The sequence below is a fragment of the Oncorhynchus kisutch genome, linkage group LG27, assembly GCF_002021735.2.
Source record: "Oncorhynchus kisutch isolate 150728-3 linkage group LG27, Okis_V2, whole genome shotgun sequence".
In the NCBI taxonomy this organism is placed as follows: Eukaryota; Metazoa; Chordata; class Actinopteri; order Salmoniformes; family Salmonidae; genus Oncorhynchus; species Oncorhynchus kisutch.
The window spans coordinates 44,390,029-44,414,440 of record NC_034200.2 but is presented as its reverse complement, the minus strand read 5'-3'; the positions used below and the strand labels follow the sequence as shown (position 1 = coordinate 44,414,440).

At 34.9% G+C, this 24,412-nt stretch overlaps 1 protein-coding gene across 1 annotated transcript in view; it reads right to left on the bottom strand.

Annotated features, from left to right (window-relative positions):
• Window positions 1–8,031: 8,031 nt before the first annotated feature.
• cacnb2b (calcium channel, voltage-dependent, beta 2b) overlaps window positions 8,032–24,412 on the bottom strand; it is a 136,188-nt gene continuing 119,807 nt past the window's right edge. The window contains exon 15 of the mRNA XM_031807349.1: window positions 8,032–8,391. The gene's annotated coding sequence lies outside the window, so the exon portion shown is untranslated. The remainder of the gene's footprint in view (window positions 8,392–24,412) is intronic.

The window sequence follows — 24,412 nt, the reverse complement described above, 5'->3', positions numbered from 1 at the left end:
TAGAGTATTTTACTGTCTTAAAATACAGTTCAATTTCTTTTTGTAGGGTAAGAAAATGTGTTTTTTTGTTAGTAATTGATCGTAATTGATTGATATTAGATATATTTTATGTGCAACCTAGCTAGCTAAAGGGTTCTCTAGTTAATAGACCCAATGTGACATGAGATGTACTTTTACAGAATGTTCATTTGGACTATAACTTTTCCCAAAGTTGGTTTTAAATCCTTATTCGGGGCAAGGTTAGTTTTTGAATGCGCCTTTGGGATTCACTCGCTCTGAGACCTTGAAGTAGTTTTTTCCCTTGCTCTGCAAGGGCCGTGGGATTTGTGAAGAGATGGGTAACGATGCTTCGAGGGTGGCTGTTGTCAATGTGTGCAGAGGGTCCCTGGTTCGAGCCCAGGTAGGGGTGAGGAGAGGGAAGGAAGAAAAACTGTTACACCTGCGTGACACATGTGTTCTCCACCACTACTGCAGAGGCAATTCCAGGAGCTGCTCAGGATGGAGACTGGGACGCCAAATGGTCACCTACCTGATGTCACCAGGGCAGGTGCCAACCAGTCCCCCAGACAGGCACTCCAGGTGAGGGAGAAGCTGGGCACCTACTTCTCATCCCATGGCAGTATGCTGTGGAGTGAAAGAGCATTTTTCTCCTTGTCTCTCTTCATTTGGAAGTTATATTTAAGTGAAATTTGGGAGTAAAGACCACACCTTACCTCTCCCATTAACTTCAGTATTATACACACCTGGCATGGTACATCAGGTGAGCAGGACCTCTAATTAAGGTTATACGACATACTATGATAACATGGGAAAAGGAAACCTAGGGTCCATACAAACAGAGCAGTTTACCACCATCTTCACTGGTCTGACAAAATGCAGGTGGGAAAAAAAACTATTAGGAAGAGAATGTGTTTTTACTTTGAACTTGTCTTAGATCTGCAAAGGTGTAGGGAATAAATACGCAGATTAATTTCTAAATGAGATATTAATAAACAACTGACTATGAAAACATAATTTAATAAGGTATTCAAGTACAAGAAAGAACATGGCAGCTATGTGTGTTGTAAAAATGTTACAAAAAATTTAAACAATTGAAAGACGTGTGTGTGTGTGTGTGTGCATGTATGTGCGTGTGAAAATACAAACATTTATGTGTAACCTGTAATCTGTAGGAGAACAACAAGAGCATGTATTTTTGTCGCAACTGCAGACAGATACAGGGACTACTCATAAAGCCTAGACATAGTAGGGGAACTTCAGACATGGCCATAAAGAGAGAGACGGCAGGGCACTGGAGATCTGAGGTACAGAGAGGAGTGGAAGAGAGGTGTGTGTGTCTGAAAAAACAAAAAATAAATGTGTAGCCACAATAATAAATTATAATAAACACACATTTCACCTTTAGTCTTGTAAAAGAACAACAAGCCCATCAGAAATTTCCAGTGTGTCAGTTTTAATTCAGTCAATTTTCATGCAATCTACAGTGCCTTGTGAAAGTATTCGGCCCCCTTGAACTTTGCGACCTTTTGCCACATTTCAGGCTTCAAACATAAAGATATAAAACTGTATTTTTTTGTGAAGAATCAACAACAAGTGGGACACAATCATGAAGTGGAACGACATTTATTGGATATTTCAAACTTTTTTAACAAATCAAAAACTGAAAAATTGGGCGTGCAAAATTGTTCAGCCCCTTTACTTTCAGTGCAGCAAACTCTCTCCAGAAGTTCAGTGAGGACCTATGGCGCCTGGTGTGGCATTGTTCACAGGGGAATCCGTAACACTGAAATGTTAACATATATATGTTTTTTACATATTTTTACTCACTCAGGATGTACTCAGTTTTAGTAGGAGTACCGCTGAGATCCACCGGAGAGCAGACATACCCTTCCACAGCAAAGAGACACATTTAATACTCTCTACTCATGACCTGAGGCAAAAATGCAGTATCAGAAAGTAATACTAAGGTCTTGTGGTCATACTTCATCTAGGAACAGCACACATTTCAAAATGTGATATCACATTTTTTTTTTTTTATATTCACAGTGCAGACATCATGGTAGGTAGTCGATCTGAGCAACAATGTATTTTAATTGATTGCATTACACTAGGCAAGAAGATATAGAACTGATTTGAGTTCATCAGGGTCAGAGTCAGGGTCAGAGTTAGGGTTAGACTTCGGGCTAGATCTGTAGCGCTGATGATCCATGCTGTAGTGCGATTTCAATTTTAAAGCAATAATCACACAGTCAGGTTGGTAAATAAGCATTTTATTTTTATTAGGTAAGTTGACTAAGAACACATTATAATTTACAGCACCAACCTGGGGAATAGTTACAGGGGAGAAGAGAGGGACAAATGAGCCAATTGTAAGCTGGAGATGATTAGGTGGCCATGATGGTATGAGAGCAGACACCAGGGTTAACACCCCTACTCTTACTATAAGTGCTATGGGATCTTTGGGGACCACAGAGAGTAAGGAAACATGTTTAACATCCCATCTGAAAAACAGCACCCTACACAGGACAACATCTTACTTCCGGCGCCGACAGAGATGGCCGCCTCGCTTCGCGTTCCTAGGAAACTATGCAGTTTTTTGTTTTTTTTACGTGTTATTTCTTACATTAGTACCCCAGGTCATCTTAGGTTTCATTACATACAGTCGAGAAGAACTACTGAACATAAGAGCAGCGTCAACTCACCATCAGTACGACCAAGAATATGACTTTCGCAAAGCGGATCCTGTGTTCTGTCTTTCACCCAGGATAAAGAGGAATGGGAATGGATCCCAGCCGGCGACCCAAAAAAAAACGACTTCGTAAAAGGGGGAAACGAAGCGGTCTTCTGGTCAGACTCCGGAGACGGGCACATCGTGCACCACTCACTAGCATTCTTCTCGCCAATGTCCAGTCTCTTGACAACAAGGTTGATGAAATCCGAGCAAGGGTAGCATTCCAGAGGGACATCAGAGACTGTAACGTTCTTTGCTTCACGGAAACATGGCTCACTGGAGAGACGCTATCGGTATCGGTGCAGCCAGCTGGTTTCTCCACGCATCGCGCAGACAGAAACAAACATCTTTCTGGTAAGAAGAGGGGCGGGGGCGTATGCTTCATGGTTAACGTGACGTGGTGTGATCATAGCAACATACAGGTACTCTACTCAAGTCCTTCTGTTCACCTGATTTAGAATTCCTCACAATCAAATGTCACCGGCATTATCTACCAAGGGAATTCTCTTCGATTATAATCACGGCCTTATATATTCCCCCCCAAGCAGACACATCGATGGCTCTGAACGAACTTTATTTGACTCTTTGCAAACTGGAATCCATTTATCTGGAGGCTGCATTCATTGTAGCTGGGGATTTTAACAAGGCTAATCTGAAAACAAGACTCCCTAAATTTTATCAGCATATCGATTGCGCAACCAGGGCTGGAAAAACCTTGGATCACTGCTATTCTAACTTCCGCGACGCATATAAGGCCCTGCCCCACCCTCCATTCGGAAAAGCTGACCACGGCGATTTTGTTGATCCCTGCCTACAGACAGAAACTAAAACAAGAAGCTCCCGCGCTGAGGTCTGTTCAACGCTGGTCCGACCAATCTGATTCCACAATCCAAGACTGCTTCCATCACGTGGACTGGGATATGTTTCGTATTGCGTCAGACAACAACATTGACTAATATGCTGATTCGGTGTGCGAGTTCATTAGAACGTGCGTTGAAGATGTCGTTCCCATAGCAACGATTAAAACATTCCCAAACCAGAAACCGTGGATTGATGGCAGCATTTGCGTGAAACTGAAAGCCTGAACCACTGCTTTTAATCAGGGCAAGGTGACTGGAAACATGACCGAATACAAACAGTGTAACTATTCCCTCCGCAAGGCAATCAAACAAGCTAAGCGTCAGTATAGAGACAAAGTAGAATCTCATTTCAACGGCTCAGACACAAGAGGTATGTGGCAGGGTCTACAGTCAATCACGGATTACAAAAAGAAAACCAGCCCAGTCACGGACCAGGATGTCTTGCTCCCAAGCAGACTAAATAATTTTTTTGCCCGCTTTGAGGACAATACAGTGCCACTGACACGGCCCGCAACTAAAACATGCGGACTCTCCTTCACTGCAGCCGACGTGAGGAAAACATTTAAAGTGTCGACCCTCGCAAGGCTGCAGGCCCAGACGGCATCCCCAGCCGCGCCCTCAGAGCATGCGCAGACCAGCTGGCTGGTGTGTTTACAGACATATTCAATCAATCCCTATCCCAGTCTGTTGTTCCCACATGCTTCAAGAGGGCCACCATTGTTCCTGTTCCCAAGAAAGCTAAGGTAACTGAGCTAAATGACTACCGCCCCGTAGCACTCACTTCCGTCATCATGAAGTGCTTTGAGAGACTAGTCAAGGACCATATCACCTCCACCCTACCTGACACCCTAGACCCACTCCAATTTGCTTACCGCCCAAATAGGTCCACAGACGATGCAATCTCAACCACACTGCACACTGCCCTAACCCATCTGGACAAGAGGAATACCTATGTGAGAATGCTGTTCATCGACTACAGCTCGGCATTTAACACCATAGTGCCCTCCAAGCTCGTCATCAAGCTCGAGACCCTGGGTCTCGACCCCGCCCTGTGCAACTGGGTACTGGACTTTGAGCCCTCTCCTGTACTCCCTGTTCACCCACGACTGCGTGGCCACGCACGCCTCCAACTCAATCATCAAGTTTGCGGACGACACAACAGTGGTAGGCTTGATTACCAACAACGACGAGACGGCCTACAAGGAGGAGGTGAGGGCCCTCGGAGTGTGGTGTCAGGAAAATAACCTCACACTCAACGTCAACAAAACTAAGGAGATGATTGTGGACTTCAGGAAACACAGAGGGAACACCCCCCTATCCACATTGATGGAACAGTAGTGGAAAGGGTAGTAAGTTTTAAGTTCCTCTGTGTACACATCACAGACAAACTGAATTGGTCCACCCACACAGACAGCATCGTGAAGAAGGCGCAGCAGCGCCTCTTCAACCTCAGGAGGCTGAAGAAATTCGGCTTGTCACCAAAAGCACTCACAAACTTCTACAGATGCACAATCGAGAGCATCCTGGCGGGCTGTATCACCGCCTGGTACGGCAACTGCTCCGCCCACAACCGTAAGGCTCTCCAGAGGGTAGTGAGGTCTGCACAACGCATCACCGGGGGCAAACTACCTGCCCTCCAGGACACCTACACCACCCGATGTCACAGGAAGGACATAAAGATCATCAAGGACAACAGCCACCCGAGCCACTGCCTGTTCCCCCCGCTATCATCCAGAAGGCGAGGTCAGTACAGGTGCATCAAAGCTGGGACCGAGAGACTGAAAAACAGCTTCTATCTCAAGGCCATCAGACTGTTAAACAGCCACCACTAACATTGAGTGGCTGCTGCCAACACACTGACTCAACTCCAGCCACTTTAATAATGGGAATTGATGGGAAATGATGTAAAAATATATCACTAGCCACTTTAAACAATGCTACCTAATATAATGTTTACATACCCTACATTATTCATCTCATATGTATATGTATATACTGTACTCTATATCATCTACTGCATCTTTATGTAATACATGTATCACTAGCCACTTTAACTATGCCACTTTGTTTACATACTCATCTCATATGTATATACTGCACTCAATACCATCTACTGTATCTTGCCTATGCCGCTCTGTACCATCACTCACTCATCACTCACTCATTTATCCCCTTACACTTGTCTATAAGGTAGTAGTTTTGGAATTGTTAGCTAGATTACTTGTTGGTTATTACTGCATTGTCGGAACTAGAAGCACAAGCATTTCGCTACACTCGCATTAACATCTGCTAACCATGTGTATGTGACAAATAAAATTTGATTTGATTTTGATTTGATTTGACATCACTGCCCTGGGGAATTGGGATTTTTTATTATTTTTTAAACAGAGGAAAGAGTACCTCCTACTGGCTCTCAAACACCACTTCAGGCAACATCTGGTCTTCCCTCCAGGGACTGACCAGGATCAACTCTGCTTAGACTCAGAGGCTCACCAGCAGTGAGATGCAGGGTGGTATGCTGCTGGCTACGAAATTGATAATAAAATAAACACATATTTAATGTTGGAACAGGCCTACTCTCTCCTCATCACATCTGCAAGGGCATTAATTAAATGTTTGCAAATGCATAGAAAGTGTATTCAAACTATATTGTATGACAAAGCTCTAGAATTGATCCAGTAGTCAAAGCTCTGGAACTGATTCAGTTGTCAAAGCTCTAGAACTGATCCAGTAGTCAAAGCTCTAGTAATGATCAAGTAGTCAAAGCTCTAGAACTGATCCAGTAGTCAAAGCTCTAGTAATGATCCAGTAGTCAAAGCTCTAGAACTGATCCAGTAGTCAAAGCTCTAGTAATGATCAAGTAGTCAAAGCTCTAGAACTGATCCAGTAGTCAAAGCTCTGGAACTGATTCAGTTGTCAAAGCTCTAGAACTGATCCAGTAGTCAAAGCTCTGGAACTGATTCAGTTGTCAAAGCTCTAGAACTGATCCAGTAGTCAAAGCTCTAGAACTGATCCAGTAGTCAAAGCTAATTACCAAGTCAGAATGCTACAACTCTTCATTATAAAAGTATGAAGTTGAAGGAGACTATATTTTAAATATTTTAATGGAAAAGTTATGTTCAGTGCCTTTTCAGAATGGAGGGGGTATGAAATAGCATTGTCCCATTATAATTAAAGAGATAATCATGTAAATTAAATCGTGAACAAGATCAGTTCTATATGAACAGTTTCAGTAGGGTTAAGGTTAGGGTTAAGGTTTAGGGCTGGGGCGGGCAAACTATGGCCCTCGCTCCACGTCTGGCCTGCCGGCAGATTAAATGCAGCTAGCGAGGGTTAGGGTCAAATTATTATTTTGGATTAGAAAACTACTCCAGGACCTCCCGAGTGGTGCAGAGATCTAAGGCACTGCATCACAGTGTTGCTGTGTCACTTCAGCCTGGGGCTCATTGCGCTCAAGCGACTCTCTGTGGTGGGCCGGTCACCTGCAGGCTGACTTCTGTCATCAGTTGAACAGTGTTTCCTCCGACACATTGGTGCAGCTGGCTTCCGGGTTAAGCAAGCGGGTGTTAAGAAGCGTGTTTTGGAGGACGCATGACTCGACCTTCGCCTCTCCTGAGCACATTGGGGGGTTGCAGCGATGAGACAAGATCGTAATCAAGATCGTAATCAAGATCGTAATCAAGATCGTAATCACAAAAAAGGGAGCTAAAAATAAACACATATAAAAACAATCCAGACTTGAATGTCGAAAACCAGAAACTATGTAGAAATTATAACTATATATTTTCAAATAACTGCATTTTTTCTGGCCCACAAATTGATTTTGATGAACGAATCGGTAAAAAACTAAATCTGTGCTGCCCTCCATTGAATTTCTAAATCGTGATGTGGCCCTCGAGCCAAAATGTTTGCCCACCCCTGGTTTAGCGTCAGGCAGATGATTACGTTTTTGGTAATACCAGGGTGATATTGTGTACTGAGAGGTTTCTGTCTTGCTGTTAGTGCATAGCAACAGGAGCAGCATAGTCATAAGCTACTGTACCCAGACACATGAAACACAAACATGACTGGTGGACATAGTAATCCCTGTGCCTTCCATATTTATAGGGGGGGGGGGGGGGGGGGTCTGGGGTTGGTGTGGTGATGGTGGTTGGTTCTGAGGTGGTTTGGGTGGTGGTGGTTTGGGTGGTGGTGGTGGGGGGGTCGGGTGGTGATGGTGGTTGGTTCTGATGTGGTTTGGGTGGTGGGGGGGGGGGGTTGGTGTGGTGATGGTGGTTGGTTCTGAGGTGGTTTGGGTGGTGGTCGGGGGGGGGGGGGTTGGTGTGGTGATGGTGGTTGGTTCTGAGGTGGTTTGGGTGGTGGTGGGGGGGGGGGGTGGTGATGGTGGTTGGTTGGTTCTGAGGTGGTTTGGGTGGTGGTGGGGGGGGGGGTGGTGATGGTGGTTGGTTGGTTCTGAGGTGGTTTGGGTGGTGGGGGGGGGGGTGGTATGGTGATGGTGGTTATGGTCTCTGTGAGACTGTCTTGGTGCTGTAGTGCTCCTCCTCCCGCTCCTCTTCAACTGGCAGTGATCTTTGTCCAGGCTGGAGATATTCTCTTTCTACTGAGGCTGGGTGTGGTGCTCTGTCCTGCAGTTGTGGTGGTTAGGGTGGTTAGGAGGGTGGTTTGTAGGGTGGTCGTGGGTCTGTGATGGTCTGAGAGGTGTTTCTTTCTCCTCTCTGCGGGCTGGGTGTGCTCGTCAGCCTGGTGGTCATGGGAACCCTTCCTCTTCATCGCAGATGGCTTATTAATTCCCTCTCCATCCTGGAATAAAAAAACATAATAATAATAACAATCATAATCGTCATCATCATCATACACGGTCAAATGAAAATCATGTTAATGGGCAGTAATTTTTGATATGTGTATATTATAAATGCATCACATGCAACTTGTAAGAAGACTAAACACTTAGCCTATTAAAATGTTTACCATTAAGATAATTAGCAATATGCATGCTTGAGTTACAGTAATAGAACACTATATATACAGTAATAGAACACTATAGTTACAGTAATAGAACACTATAGTTACAGTAATAGAACACTATAGTTACAGTAATATAACACTAAAGTTGAGTTACAGTAATAGAACACTATAGTTACAGTAATAGAACACTATAGTTACAGTAATAGAACACTATAGTTACAGTAATAGAACACTATAGTTACAGTAATAGAACACTATAGTTACAGTAATAGAACACTAAAGTTGAGTTACAGTAATAGAACGCTATAGATACAGTAATAGAACACTATAGATACAGTAATAGAACACTAAAGTTGAGTTACAGTAATAGAACACTATAGATACAGTAATAGAACACTATAGTTACAGTAATAGAACACTATGGTTGAGTTACAGTAATAGACCACTATAGTTACAGTAATAGAACACTATAGATACAGTAATAGAACACTATAGTTACAGTAATAGAACACTATAGATACAGTAATATAACACTATAGTTACAGTAATAGAACACTATAGTTACAGTAATAGAACACTATAGTTACAGTAATAGAACACTATAGTTACAGTAATAGAACACTATAGATACAGTAATAGAACACTATAGTTACAGTAATAGAACACTATAGATACAGTAATAGAACACTATAGATACAGTAATAGAACACTATAGTTACAGTAATAGAACACTATAGATACAGTAATAGAACACTATAGATACAGTAATAGAACACTATAGTTACAGTAATAGAACACTATAGATACAGTAATAGAACACTATAGTTACAGTAATAGAACACTATAGTTACAGTAATAGGACACTATAGTTACAGTAATAGAACACTATAGTTACAGTAATAGAACACTATAGTTACAGTAATAGAACACTATAGTTACAGTAATAGAACACTATAGTTACAGCAATAGAACACTATAGTTACAGTAATAGGACACTATAGATGAGTTACTGTAATAGAACATTATAGTTAAATTAATAGGACACTGTAGTTACAGTAATAGGACACTATAGTTACAGTAATGGAACACTATAGTTACAGTAATAGAACACTATAGTTACAGTAATAGAACAATATAGTTACAGTAATAGAACACTATAGATGAGTTACAGTAATAGAACAATATAGTTACAGTAATAGAACACTATAGTTACAGTAATAGAACACTATATTTACAGTAATAGGACACTATAGATGAGTTACTGTAATAGAACATTATAGTTAAATTAATAGGACACTATAGTTACAGTAATAGGACACTATAGATACAGTAATGGAACACTATAGTTACAGTAATATAACACTATAGTTACAGTAATAGAACAATATAGTTACAGTAATAGAACACTATAGATGAGTTACAGTAATAGAACACTATAGTTACAGTAATAGAACAATATAGTTACAGTAATATAACACTATAGATGAGTTACAGTAATAGAACACTATAGTTACAGTAATAGACCACTATAGTTACAGTAATAGAACACTATAGATACAGTAATAGAACACTATAGATACAGTAATAGAACACTATAGATACAGTAATATAACACTATAGTTACAGTAATAGAACACTATAGTTACAGTAATAGAACACTATAGTTACAGTAATAGAACACTATAGATACAGTAATAGAACACTATAGTTACAGTAATAGAACACTATGGATACAGTAATAGAACACTATAGTTACAGTAATAGAACACTATAGATACAGTAATAGAACACTATAGATACAGTAATATAACACTATAGTTACAGTAATAGAACACTATAGATACAGTAATAGAACACTATAGATACAGTAATAGAACACTATAGTTACAGTAATAGAACACTATAGTTACAGTAATAGGACACTATAGATGAGTTACTGTAATAGCACATTATAGTTAAATTAATAGGACACTATAGTTACAGTAATAGGACACTATAGTTACAGTAATGGAACACTATAGTTACAGTAATAGAACACTATAGTTACAGTAATAGAACAATATAGTTACAGTAATAGAACACTATAGATGAGTTACAGTAATAGAACACTATAGTTACAGTAATAGAACACTATAGTTACAGTAATAGAACACTATAGTTACAGTAATAGAACACTATAGATACAGTAATAGAACACTATAGATACAGTAATAGAACACTATAGTTACAGTAATAGAACACTATAGATACAGTAATAGAACACTATAGTTACAGTAATAGAACACTATAGTTACAGTAATAGAACAATATAGTTACAGTAATAGAACACTATAGATGAGTTACAGTAATATAACAATATAGTTACAGTAATAGAACACTATAGTTACAGTAATAGAACAATATAGTTACAGTAATATAACACTATAGATGAGTTACAGTAATAGAACACTATAGTTACAGTAATAGAACACTATAGTTACAGTAATAGAACACTATAGTTACAGTAATAGAACACTATAGATACAGTAATAGAACACTATAGATACAGTAATAGAACACTATAGTTACAGTAATAGAACACTATGTTTACAGTAATAGAACACTATAGATACAGTAGTAGAACACTATAGTTACAGTAATAGAACACTATGGTTGAGTTACAGTAATAGACCACTATAGTTACAGTAATAGAACACTATAGATACAGTAATAGAACACTATAGTTACAGTAATAGAACACTATAGATACAGTAATATAACACTATAGTTACAGTAATAGAACACTATAGTTACAGTAATAGAACACTATAGTTACAGTAATAGAACACTATAGTTACAGTAATAGAACACTATAGTTACAGTAATAGAACACTATAGATACAGTAATAGAACACTATAGTTACAGTAATAGAACACTATAGATACAGTAATAGAACACTATAGAAACAGTAATATAACACTATAGTTACAGTAATAGAACACTATAGATACAGTAATAGAACACTATAGATACAGTAATAGAACACTATAGTTACAGTAATAGAACACTATAGATACAGTAATAGAACACTATAGTTACAGTAATAGAACACTATAGTTACAGTAATAGGACACTATAGTTACAGTAATAGAACACTATAGTTACAGTAATAGAACACTATAGTTACAGTAATAGAACACTATATTTACAGTAATAGGACACTATAGATGAGTTACTGTAATAGAACATTATAGTTAAATTAATAGGACACTATAGTTACAGTAATAGGACACTATAGTTACAGTAATGGAACACTATAGTTACAGTAATAGAACACTATAGTTACAGTAATAGAACAATATAGTTACAGTAATAGAACACTATAGATGAGTTACAGTAATAGAACACTATAGTTACAGTAATAGAACAATATAGTTACAGTAATATAACACTATAGATGAGTTACAGTAATAGAACACTATAGTTACAGTAATAGACCACTATAGTTACAGTAATAGAACACTATAGATACAGTAATAGAACACTATAGATACAGTAATAGAACACTATAGATACAGTAATATAACACTATAGTTACAGTAATAGAACACTATAGTTACAGTAATAGAACACTATAGTTACAGTAATAGAACACTATAGATACAGTAATAGAACACTATAGTTACAGTAATAGAACACTATAGATACAGTAATAGAACACTATAGTTACAGTAATAGAACACTATAGATACAGTAATAGAACACTATAGATACAGTAATATAACACTATAGTTACAGTAATAGAACACTATAGATACAGTAATAGAACACTATAGATACAGTAATAGAACACTATAGTTACAGTAATAGAACACTATAGTTACAGTAATAGGACACTATAGATGAGTTACTGTAATAGCACATTATAGTTAAATTAATAGGACACTATAGTTACAGTAATAGGACACTATAGTTACAGTAATGGAACACTATAGTTACAGTAATAGAACACTATAGTTACAGTAATAGAACAATATAGTTACAGTAATAGAACACTATAGATGAGTTACAGTAATAGAACACTATAGTTACAGTAATAGAACACTATAGTTACAGTAATAGAACACTATAGTTACAGTAATAGAACACTATAGTTACAGTAATAGAACAATATAGTTACAGTAATAGAACACTATAGATGAGTTACAGTAATAGAACAATATAGTTACAGTAATAGAACACTATAGTTACAGTAATAGAACAATATAGTTACAGTAATATAACACTATAGATGAGTTACAGTAATAGAACACTATAGTTACAGTAATAGAACACTATAGTTACAGTAATAGAACACTATAGTTACAGTAATAGAACACTATAGATACAGTAATAGAACACTATAGATACAGTAATAGAACACTATAGTTACAGTAATAGAACACTATAGTTACAGTAATAGAACACTATAGATACAGTAGTAGAACACTATAGTTACAGTAATAGAACACTATAGTTACAGTAATAGAACACTATAGTTACAGTAATAGAACACTATAGTTACAGTAATAGAACACTATAGTTACAGTAATAGAACACTATAGTTGAGTTACAGTAATAGAACAATATAGTTACAGTAATAGACCACTATAGTTACAGTAATATAACACTATAGATACAGTAATAGAACACTATAGTTACAGTAATAGAACACTATAGTTACAGTAATAGAACACTATAGTTACAGTAATAGAACACTATAGTTACAGTAATAGAACACTATAGTTACAGTAATAGAACACTATAGTTACAGTAATAGAACACTATAGATGAGTTACAGTAATAGAACATTATAGTTAAATTAATAGGACACTATAGTTACAGTAATAGACCACTATAGTTACAGTAATAGGACACTATAATTTCAGTAATAGAACACTATAGTTACAGTAATAGAACACTATAGTTACAGTAATAGACCACTATAGTTACAGTAATATAACACTATAGTTACAGTAATAGAACACTATAGTTACAGTAATAGAACACTATAGATACAGTAATAGAACACTATAGTTACAGTAATACAATACTATAGTTACAGTAATAGAACACTATAGTTACAGTAATAGAACACTATAGTTACAGTAATAGAACACTATAGATACAGTAATAGAACACTATAGTTACAGTAATAGAACACTATAGTTACAGTAATAGAACACTATAGTTACAGTAATAGGACACTATAGATGAGTTACTGTAATAGAACATTATAGTTACAGTAATAGAACACTATAGTTACAGTAATAGAACACTATAGTTACAGTAATAGAACACTAAAGTTGAGTTACAGTAATAGAACACTATAGATACAGTAATAGAACACTATAGTTACAGTAATAGAACACTATGGTTGAGTTACAGTAATAGACCACTATAGTTACAGTAATAGAACACTATAGATACAGTAATAGAACACTATAGTTACAGTAATAGAACACTATAGATACAGTAATAGAACACTATAGTTACAGTAATAGAACACTATAGATACAGTAATATAACACTATAGTTACAGTAATAGAACACTATAGTTACAGTAATAGAACACTATAGTTACAGTAATAGAACACTATAGTTACAGTAATAGAACACTATAGTTACAGTAATAGAACACTATAGATACAGTAATAGAACACTATAGTTACAGTAATAGAACACTATAGATACAGTAATAGAACACTATAGATACAGTAATATAACACTATAGTTACAGTAATAGAACACTATAGATACAGTAATAGAACACTATAGATACAGTAATAGAACACTATAGTTACAGTAATAGAACACTATAGATACAGTAATAGAACACTATAGTTACAGTAATAGAACACTATAGTTACAGTAATAGGACACTATAGTTACAGTAATAGAACACTATAGTTACAGTAATAGAACACTATAGTTACAGTAATAGAACACTATAGTTACAGTAATAGAACACTATAGTTACAGCAATAGAACACTATAGTTACAGTAATAGGACACTATAGATGAGTTACTGTAATAGAACATTATAGTTAAATTAATAGGACACTGTAGTTACAGTAATAGGACACTATAGTTACAGTAATGGAACACTATAGTTACAGTAATAGAACACTATAGTTACAGTAATAGAACAATATAGTTACAGTAATAGAACACTATAGATGAGTTACAGTAATAGAACAATATAGTTACAGTAATAGAACACTATAGTTACAGTAATAGAACACTATATTTACAGTAATAGGACACTATAGATGAGTTACTGTAATAGAACATTATAGTTAAATTAATAGGACACTATAGTTACAGTAATAGGACACTATAGTTACAGTAATGGAACACTATAGTTACAGTAATAGACCACTATAGTTACAGTAATAGAACAATATAGTTACAGTAATAGAACACTATAGATGAGTTACAGTAATAGAACACTATAGTTACAGTAATAGAACAATATAGTTACAGTAATATAACACTATAGATGAGTTACAGTAATAGAACACTATAGTTACAGTAATAGACCACTATAGTTACAGTAATAGAACACTATAGATACAGTAATAGAACACTATAGATACAGTAATAGAACACTATAGATACAGTAATATAACACTATAGTTACAGTAATAGAACACTATAGTTACAGTAATAGAACACTATAGTTACAGTAATAGAACACTATAGATACAGTAATAGAACACTATAGTTACAGTAATAGAACACTATAGATACAGTAATAGAACACTATAGTTACAGTAATAGAACACTATAGATACAGTAATAGAACACTATAGTTACAGTAATAGAACACTATAGATACAGTAATAGAACACTATAGATACAGTAATAGAACACTATAGATACAGTAATAGAACACTATAGATACAGTAATAGAACACTATAGATACAGTAATAGAACACTATAGTTACAGTAATAGAACACTATAGATACAGTAATAGAACACTATAGTTACAGTAATAGAACACTATAGTTACAGTAATAGAACACTATAGTTACAGTAATAGGACACTATAGATGAGTTACTGTAGTAGCACATTATAGTTAAATTAATAGGACACTATAGTTACAGTAATAGGACACTATAGTTACAGTAATGGAACACTATAGTTACAGTAATAGAACACTATAGTTACAGTAATAGAACAATATAGTTACAGTAATAGAACACTATAGATGAGTTACAGTAATAGAACACTATAGTTACAGTAATAGAACACTATAGTTACAGTAATAGAACACTATAGTTACAGTAATAGAACACTATAGATACAGTAATAGAACACTATAGATACAGTAATAGAACACTATAGTTACAGTAATAGAACACTATAGATACAGTAATAGAACACTATAGTTACAGTAATAGAACACTATAGTTACAGTAATAGAACAATATAGTTACAGTAATAGAACACTATAGATGAGTTACAGTAATAGAACAATATAGTTACAGTAATAGAACACTATAGTTACAGTAATAGAACAATATAGTTACAGTAATATAACACTATAGATGAGTTACAGTAATACAACACTATAGTTACAGTAATAGAACACTATAGTTACAGTAATAGAACACTATAGTTACAGTAATAGAACACTATAGATACAGTAATAGAACACTATAGATACAGTAATAGAACACTATAGTTACAGTAATAGAACACTATAGTTACAGTAATAGAACACTATAGATACAGTAGTAGAACACTATAGTTACAGTAATAGAACACTATAGTTACAGTAATAGAACACTATAGTTACAGTAATAGAACACTATAGTTACAGTAATAGAACACTATAGTTACAGTAATAGAACACTATAGTTGAGTTACAGTAATAGAACAATATAGTTACAGTAATAGACCACTATAGTTACAGTAATATAACACTATAGATACAGTAATAGAACACTATAGTTACAGTAATAGAACACTATAGTTACAGTAATAGAACACTATAGTTACAGTAATAGAACACTATAGTTACAGTAATAGAACACTATAGTTACAGTAATATAACACTATAGTTACAGTAATAGAACACTATAGATGAGTTACAGTAATAGAACATTATAGTTAAATTAATAGGACACTATAGTTACAGTAATAGACCACTATAGTTACAGTAATAGGACACTATAATTTCAGTAATAGAACACTATAGTTACAGTAATAGAACACTATAGTTACAGTAATAGACCACTATAGTTACAGTAATATAACACTATAGTTACAGTAATAGAACACTATAGTTACAGTAATAGAACACTATAGTTACAGTAATAGAACACTATAGTTACAGTAATACAACACTATAGTTACAGTAATAGAACACTATAGTTACAGTATAGAACACTATAGTTACAGTTATAGAACACTATAGTTACAGTAATAGAACACTATAGTTACAGTAATATAACACTATAGTTACAGTAATAGAACACTATAGTTACAGTAATAGGACACTATAGTTACAGTAATAGAACACTATAGTTACAGTAATAGAACACTATAGATACAGTAATAGAACACTATAGATACAGTAATAGAACGCTAAAGTTGAGTTACAGTAATAGAACACTATAGATACAGTAATAGAACACTATAGTTACAGTAATACAACACTATAGTTAGAGTAATAGAACACTATAGTTACAGTAATGCAACACTATAGTTACAGTAATAGAACACTATAGTTACAGTAATACAACACTATAGTTACAGTAATAGAACACTATAGTTACAGTAATAGAACACTATAGTTACAGTTATAGAACACTATAGTTACAGTAATAGAACACTATAGTTACAGTAATAGAACAATATAGTTACAGTAATAGAACACTATAGATGAGTTACAGTAATAGAACAATATAGTTACAGTAATAGAACACTATAGTTACAGTAATAGAACACTATATTTACAGTAATAGGACACTATAGATGAGTTACTGTAATAGAACATTATAGTTAAATTAATAGGACACTATAGTTACAGTAATAGGACACTATAGTTACAGTAATGGAACACTATAGTTACAGTAATAGACCACTATAGTTACAGTAATAGAACAATATAGTTACAGTAATAGAACACTATAGATGAGTTACAGTAATAGAACACTATAGTTACAGTAATAGAACAATATAGTTACAGTAATATAACACTATAGATGAGTTACAGTAATAGAACACTATAGTTACAGTAATAGACCACTATAGTTACAGTAATAGAACACTATAGATACAGTAATAGAACACTATAGATACAGTAATAGAACACTATAGATACAGTAATATAACACTATAGTTACAGTAATAGAACACTATAGTTACAGTAATAGAACACTATAGTTACAGTAATAGAACACTATAGATACAGTAATAGAACACTATAGTTACAGTAATAGAACACTATAGATACAGTAATAGAACACTATAGTTACAGTAATAGAACACTATAGATACAGTAATAGAACACTATAGTTACAGTAATAGAACACTATAGATACAGTAATAGAACACTATAGATACAGTAATAGAACACTATAGATACAGTAATAGAACACTATAGATACAGTAATAGAACACTATAGATACAGTAATAGAACACTATAGTTACAGTAATAGAACACTATAGATACAGTAATAGAACACTATAGTTACAGTAATAGAACACTATAGTTACAGTAATAGAACACTATAGTTACAGTAATAGGACACTATAGATGAGTTACTGTAGTAGCACATTATAGTTAAATTAATAGGACACTATAGTTACAGTAATAGGACACTATAGTTACAGTAATGGAACACTATAGTTACAGTAATAGAACACTATAGTTACAGTAATAGAACAATATAGTTACAGTAATAGAACACTATAGATGAGTTACAGTAATAGAACACTATAGTTACAGTAATAGAACACTATAGTTACAGTAATAGAACACTATAGTTACAGTAATAGAACACTATAGATACAGTAATAGAACACTATAGATACAGTAATAGAACACTATAGTTACAGTAATAGAACACTATAGATACAGTAATAGAACACTATAGTTACAGTAATAGAACACTATAGTTACAGTAATAGAACAATATAGTTACAGTAATAGAACACTATAGATGAGTTACAGTAATAGAACAATATAGTTACAGTAATAGAACACTATAGTTACAGTAATAGAACAATATAGTTACAGTAATATAACACTATAGATGAGTTACAGTAATACAACACTATAGTTACAGTAATAGAACACTATAGTTACAGTAATAGAACACTATAGTTACAGTAATAGAACACTATAGATACAGTAATAGAACACTATAGATACAGTAATAGAACACTATAGTTACAGTAATAGAACACTATAGTTACAGTAATAGAACACTATAGATACAGTAGTAGAACACTATAGTTACAGTAATAGAACACTATAGTTACAGTAATAGAACACTATAGTTACAGTAATAGAACACTATAGTTACAGTAATAGAACACTATAGTTACAGTAATAGAACACTATAGTTGAGTTACAGTAATAGAACAATATAGTTACAGTAATAGACCACTATAGTTACAGTAATATAACACTATAGATACAGTAATAGAACACTATAGTTACAGTAATAGAACACTATAGTTACAGTAATAGAACACTATAGTTACAGTAATAGAACACTATAGTTACAGTAATAGAACACTATAGTTACAGTAATATAACACTATAGTTACAGTAATAGAACACTATAGATGAGTTACAGTAATAGAACATTATAGTTAAATTAATAGGACACTATAGTTACAGTAATAGACCACTATAGTTACAGTAATAGGACACTATAATTTCAGTAATAGAACACTATAGTTACAGTAATAGAACACTATAGTTACAGTAATAGACCACTATAGTTACAGTAATATAACACTATAGTTACAGTAATAGAACACTATAGTTACAGTAATAGAACACTATAGTTACAGTAATAGAACACTATAGTTACAGTAATACAACACTATAGTTACAGTAATAGAACACTATAGTTACAGTAATAGAACACTATAGTTACAGTTATAGAACACTATAGTTACAGTAATAGAACACTATAGTTACAGTAATATAACACTATAGTTACAGTAATAGAACACTATAGTTACAGTAATAGGACACTATAGTTACAGTAATAGAACACTATAGTTACAGTAATAGAACACTATAGATACAGTAATAGAACACTATAGATACAGTAATAGAACGCTAAAGTTGAGTTACAGTAATAGAACACTATAGATACAGTAATAGAACACTATAGTTACAGTAATACAACACTATAGTTAGAGTAATAGAACACTATAGTTACAGTAATGCAACACTATAGTTACAGTAATAGAACACTATAGTTACAGTAATACAACACTATAGTTACAGTAATAGAACACTATAGTTACAGTAATAGAACACTATAGTTACAGTTATAGAACACTATAGTTACAGTAATAGAACACTATAGTTACAGTAATATAACACTATAGTTACAGTAATAGAACACTATAGTTACAGTAATAGAACACTATAGTTACAGTAATAGAACACTATAGTTACAGTAATAGAACACTATAGTTACAGTAATAGAACACTATAGATACAGTAATAGAACACTATAGTTACAGTAATAGAACACTATAGTTACAGTAATAGAACACTATAGTTACAGTAATAGGACACTATAGATGAGTTACTGTAATAGAACATTATAGTTACAGTAATAGAACACTATAGTTACAGTAATAGAACACTATAGTTACAGTAATAGAACACTATAGTTACAGTAATAGGACACTATAGATGAGTTACTGTAATAGAACATTATAGTTAAATTAATAGGACACTATAGTTACAGTAATAGGACACTATAGTTACAGTAATGGAACACTATAGTTACAGTAATAGAACACTATAGTTACAGTAATAGAACACTATAGATGAGTTACAGTAATAGAACACTATAGTTACAGTAATGGAACACTATAGTTACAGTAATATAACACTATAGTTACAGTAATAGACCACTATAGTTACAGTAATAGAACACTATAGTTACAGTAATAGAACACTATAGTTACAGTAATAGAACAATATAGTTACAGTAATAGAACACTATAGATGAGTTACAGTAATAGAACACTATAGTTACAGTAATAGAACACTATAGTTACAGTAATAGAACACTATAGTTACAGTAATAGAACACTATAGTTACAGTAATAGGACACTATAGATGAGTTACTGTAATAGAACATTATAGTTAAATTAATAGGACACTATAGTTACAGTAATAGGACACTATAGTTACAGTAATGGAACACTATAGTTACAGTAATAGAACACTATAGTTACAGTAATAGAACACTATAGATGAGTTACAGTAATAGAACACTATAGTTACAGTAATGGAACACTATAGTTACAGTAATATAACACTATAGTTACAGTAATAGACCACTATAGTTACAGTAATAGAACACTATAGTTACAGTAATATAACACTATAGTTACAGTAATAGAACAATATAGTTACAGTAATAGAACACTATAGATGAGTTACAGTAATAGAACACTATAGTTACAGTAATAGAACACTATAGTTACAGTAATAGAACACTATAGTTACAGTAATAGAACACTATAGTTACAGTAATAGGACACTATAGATGAGTTACTGTAATAGAACATTATAGTTAAATTAATAGGACACTATAGTTACAGTAATAGAACACTATAGATACAGTAATAGAACACTATAGTTACAGTAATAGAACACTATAGTTACAGTTATAGAACACTATAGATACAGTAATATAACACTATAGTTACAGTAATATAACACTATAGTTACAGTAATAGAACACTATAGTTACAGTAATATAACACTATAGTTACAGTAATAGAACACTATAGTTACAGTAATAGAACACTATAGTTACAGTAATAGGACACTATAGTTACAGTAATATAACACTATAGTTACAGTAATAGAACACTATAGTTACAGTAATAGAACACTATAGTTACAGTAATACAACACTATAGTTACAGTAATAGGACACTATAGTTACAGTAATAGAACACTATAGTACCTAGGTGTCTGGCTAGACTGCAAACTCTCCTTCCAGACTCATATCAAACATCTCCAATCGAAAATCAAATCAAGAGTCGGCTTTCTATTCCGCAACAAAGCCTCCTTCACTCATGCCTCCAAGCTTACCCTAGTAAAACTGACTATCCTACCGATCCTCGACTTCGGCGATGTCATCTACAAAATGGCTTCCAACACTCTACTCAGCAAACTGGATGCAGTTTATCACAGTGCCATCCGTTTTGTCACTAAAGCACCTTATACCACCCACCACTGCGACTTGTATGCTCTAGTCGGCTGGCCCTCGCTACATATTCGTCGCCAGACCCACTGGCTCCAGGTCATCTACAAGTCCATGCTAGGTAAAGCTCCGCCTTATCTCAGCTCACTGGTCACGATGGCAACACCCATCCGTAGCACGCGCTCCAGCAGGTGTATCTCACTGATCATCCCTAAAGCCAACACCTCATTTGGCCGCCTTTCGTTCCAGTACTCTGCTGCCTGTGACTGGAACGAATTGCAAAAATCGCTGAAGTTGGAGACTTTTATCTCCCTCACCAACTTCAAACATCAGCTATCTGAGCAGCTAACCGATCGCTGCTGCTGTACATAGTCTATTGGTAAATAGCCCACCCTTTTTCACCTACCTCATCCCCATACTGTTTTTATTTATTTACTTTTCTGCTCTTTTGCACACCAATATCTCCACCTGTACATGACCATCTGATCATTCATCACTCCAGTGTTAATCTGCAAAATTGTAATTATTTGCCTACCTCCTCATGCCTTTTGCACACATTGTATATAGACTCCCCCTTTGTTTTCTACTGTGTTATCGACTTGTTAATTGTTTACTCCATGTGTAACTCTTTGTTGTCTGCTCACACTGCTATGCTTTATCTTGGCCAGGTCGCAGTTGCAAATGAGAACTTGTTCTCAACTAGCCTACCTGGTTAAATAAAGGTTAAATAAAAAATTAAAATAAAAAGTTATAGAACACTATAGTTGAGTTACAGTAATAGAACACTATAGTTACAGTAATAGAACACTATAGTTACAGTAATAGAACACTATAGTTACAGTAATAGAACACTATGGTTGAGTTACAGTAATATAACACTATAGTTGAGTTAGAGTAATAGAACACTATAGTTACAGTAATAGAACACTATAGTTACAGTAATAGAACACTATAGATACAGTAATAGAACACTATAGTTACAGTAATAGAACACTATAGTTACAGTAATAGAACACTATAGTTACAGTAATAGAACACTATAGTTACAGTAATAGAACACTATAGTTACAGTAATAGAACACTATAGTTACAGTAATAGAACACTATAGTTACAGTAATAGAACACTATAGTTACAGTAATAGAACACTATGGTTGAGTTACAGTAATAGAACACTATGGTTGAGTTACAGTAATAGAACACTATAGTTACAGTAATAGAACACTATAGTTACAGTAATAGAACACTATAGTTACAGTAATAGAACACTATAGTTACAGTAATAGAACACTATAGATACAGTAATAGAACACTATAGTTACAGTAATAGAACACTATGGTTGAGTTACAGTAATAGAACACTATAGTTACAGTAATAGAACACTATAGTTACAGTAATAGAACACTATAGTTACAGTAATAGAACACTAGTTTTTCTTCCGGCGCCGACAGAGATGGCCGCCTCGCTTCGCGTTCCTTGGAAACTATGCAGTTGTTTTTTTTTTTTTACGTGTTATTTCTTACATTAGTACCCCAGGTCATCTTAGGTTTCATTACATACAGTCGAGAAGAACTATTGAATATAAGAGCAGCGTCAACTCACCATCAGTATGACCAATAATATGATTTTCGCGAAGCGGATCCTGCGTTCTGCCTTTCACCCAGGACAACGGAATGGATTCTAGCCGGCGACCCAAAAAAACGACTTCGTAAAAGAGGGAAACGAAGCGGTCTTCTGGTCAGACTCCGGAGACGGGCACATCGTGCACCACTCCCCAGTATACTTCTCGCCAATGTCCAGTCTCTTGACAACAAGGTTGATGAAATCTGAGCAAGGGTAGCATTCCAGAGGGACATCAGAGACTGTAACGTTCTTCACTGGAGAGACGCTATCGGAGTCGGTACAGCCAGCTGGTTTCTCCACGCATCGCGCTGACAGAAACAAACATCTTTCTGGTAAGAAGAGGGGCGGGGGCGTATGCCTTATGGCTAACGAGACGTGGTGTGGCCACAACAATATACAGGAACTCAAGTCCTTCTGTTCACCTGATTTAGAATTACTCACAATCAAATCGACAGCATTATCTACCAAGGAAATTCTCTTCGATTATAATCACAGCCGTATATATTCCCCCTCAAGCAGACACATCGATGGCTCTGAACTAACTTTATTTGACTCTTTGCAAACTGGAATCCACACATCCTGAGGCTGCATTCATTGTAGCTGGGGATTTTAACAAGGCTAATCTGAAAACAAGACTCCCTAAATTGTATCAGCATATCGATTGCGCAACCAGGGCTGGCAAAACCTTGGATCATTGCTATTCTAACTTCCGCGATGCATATAAGGCCCTGCCCCGCCCTCCTTTCGGAAAAGCTGACCACGACTCCATTTTGTTGATC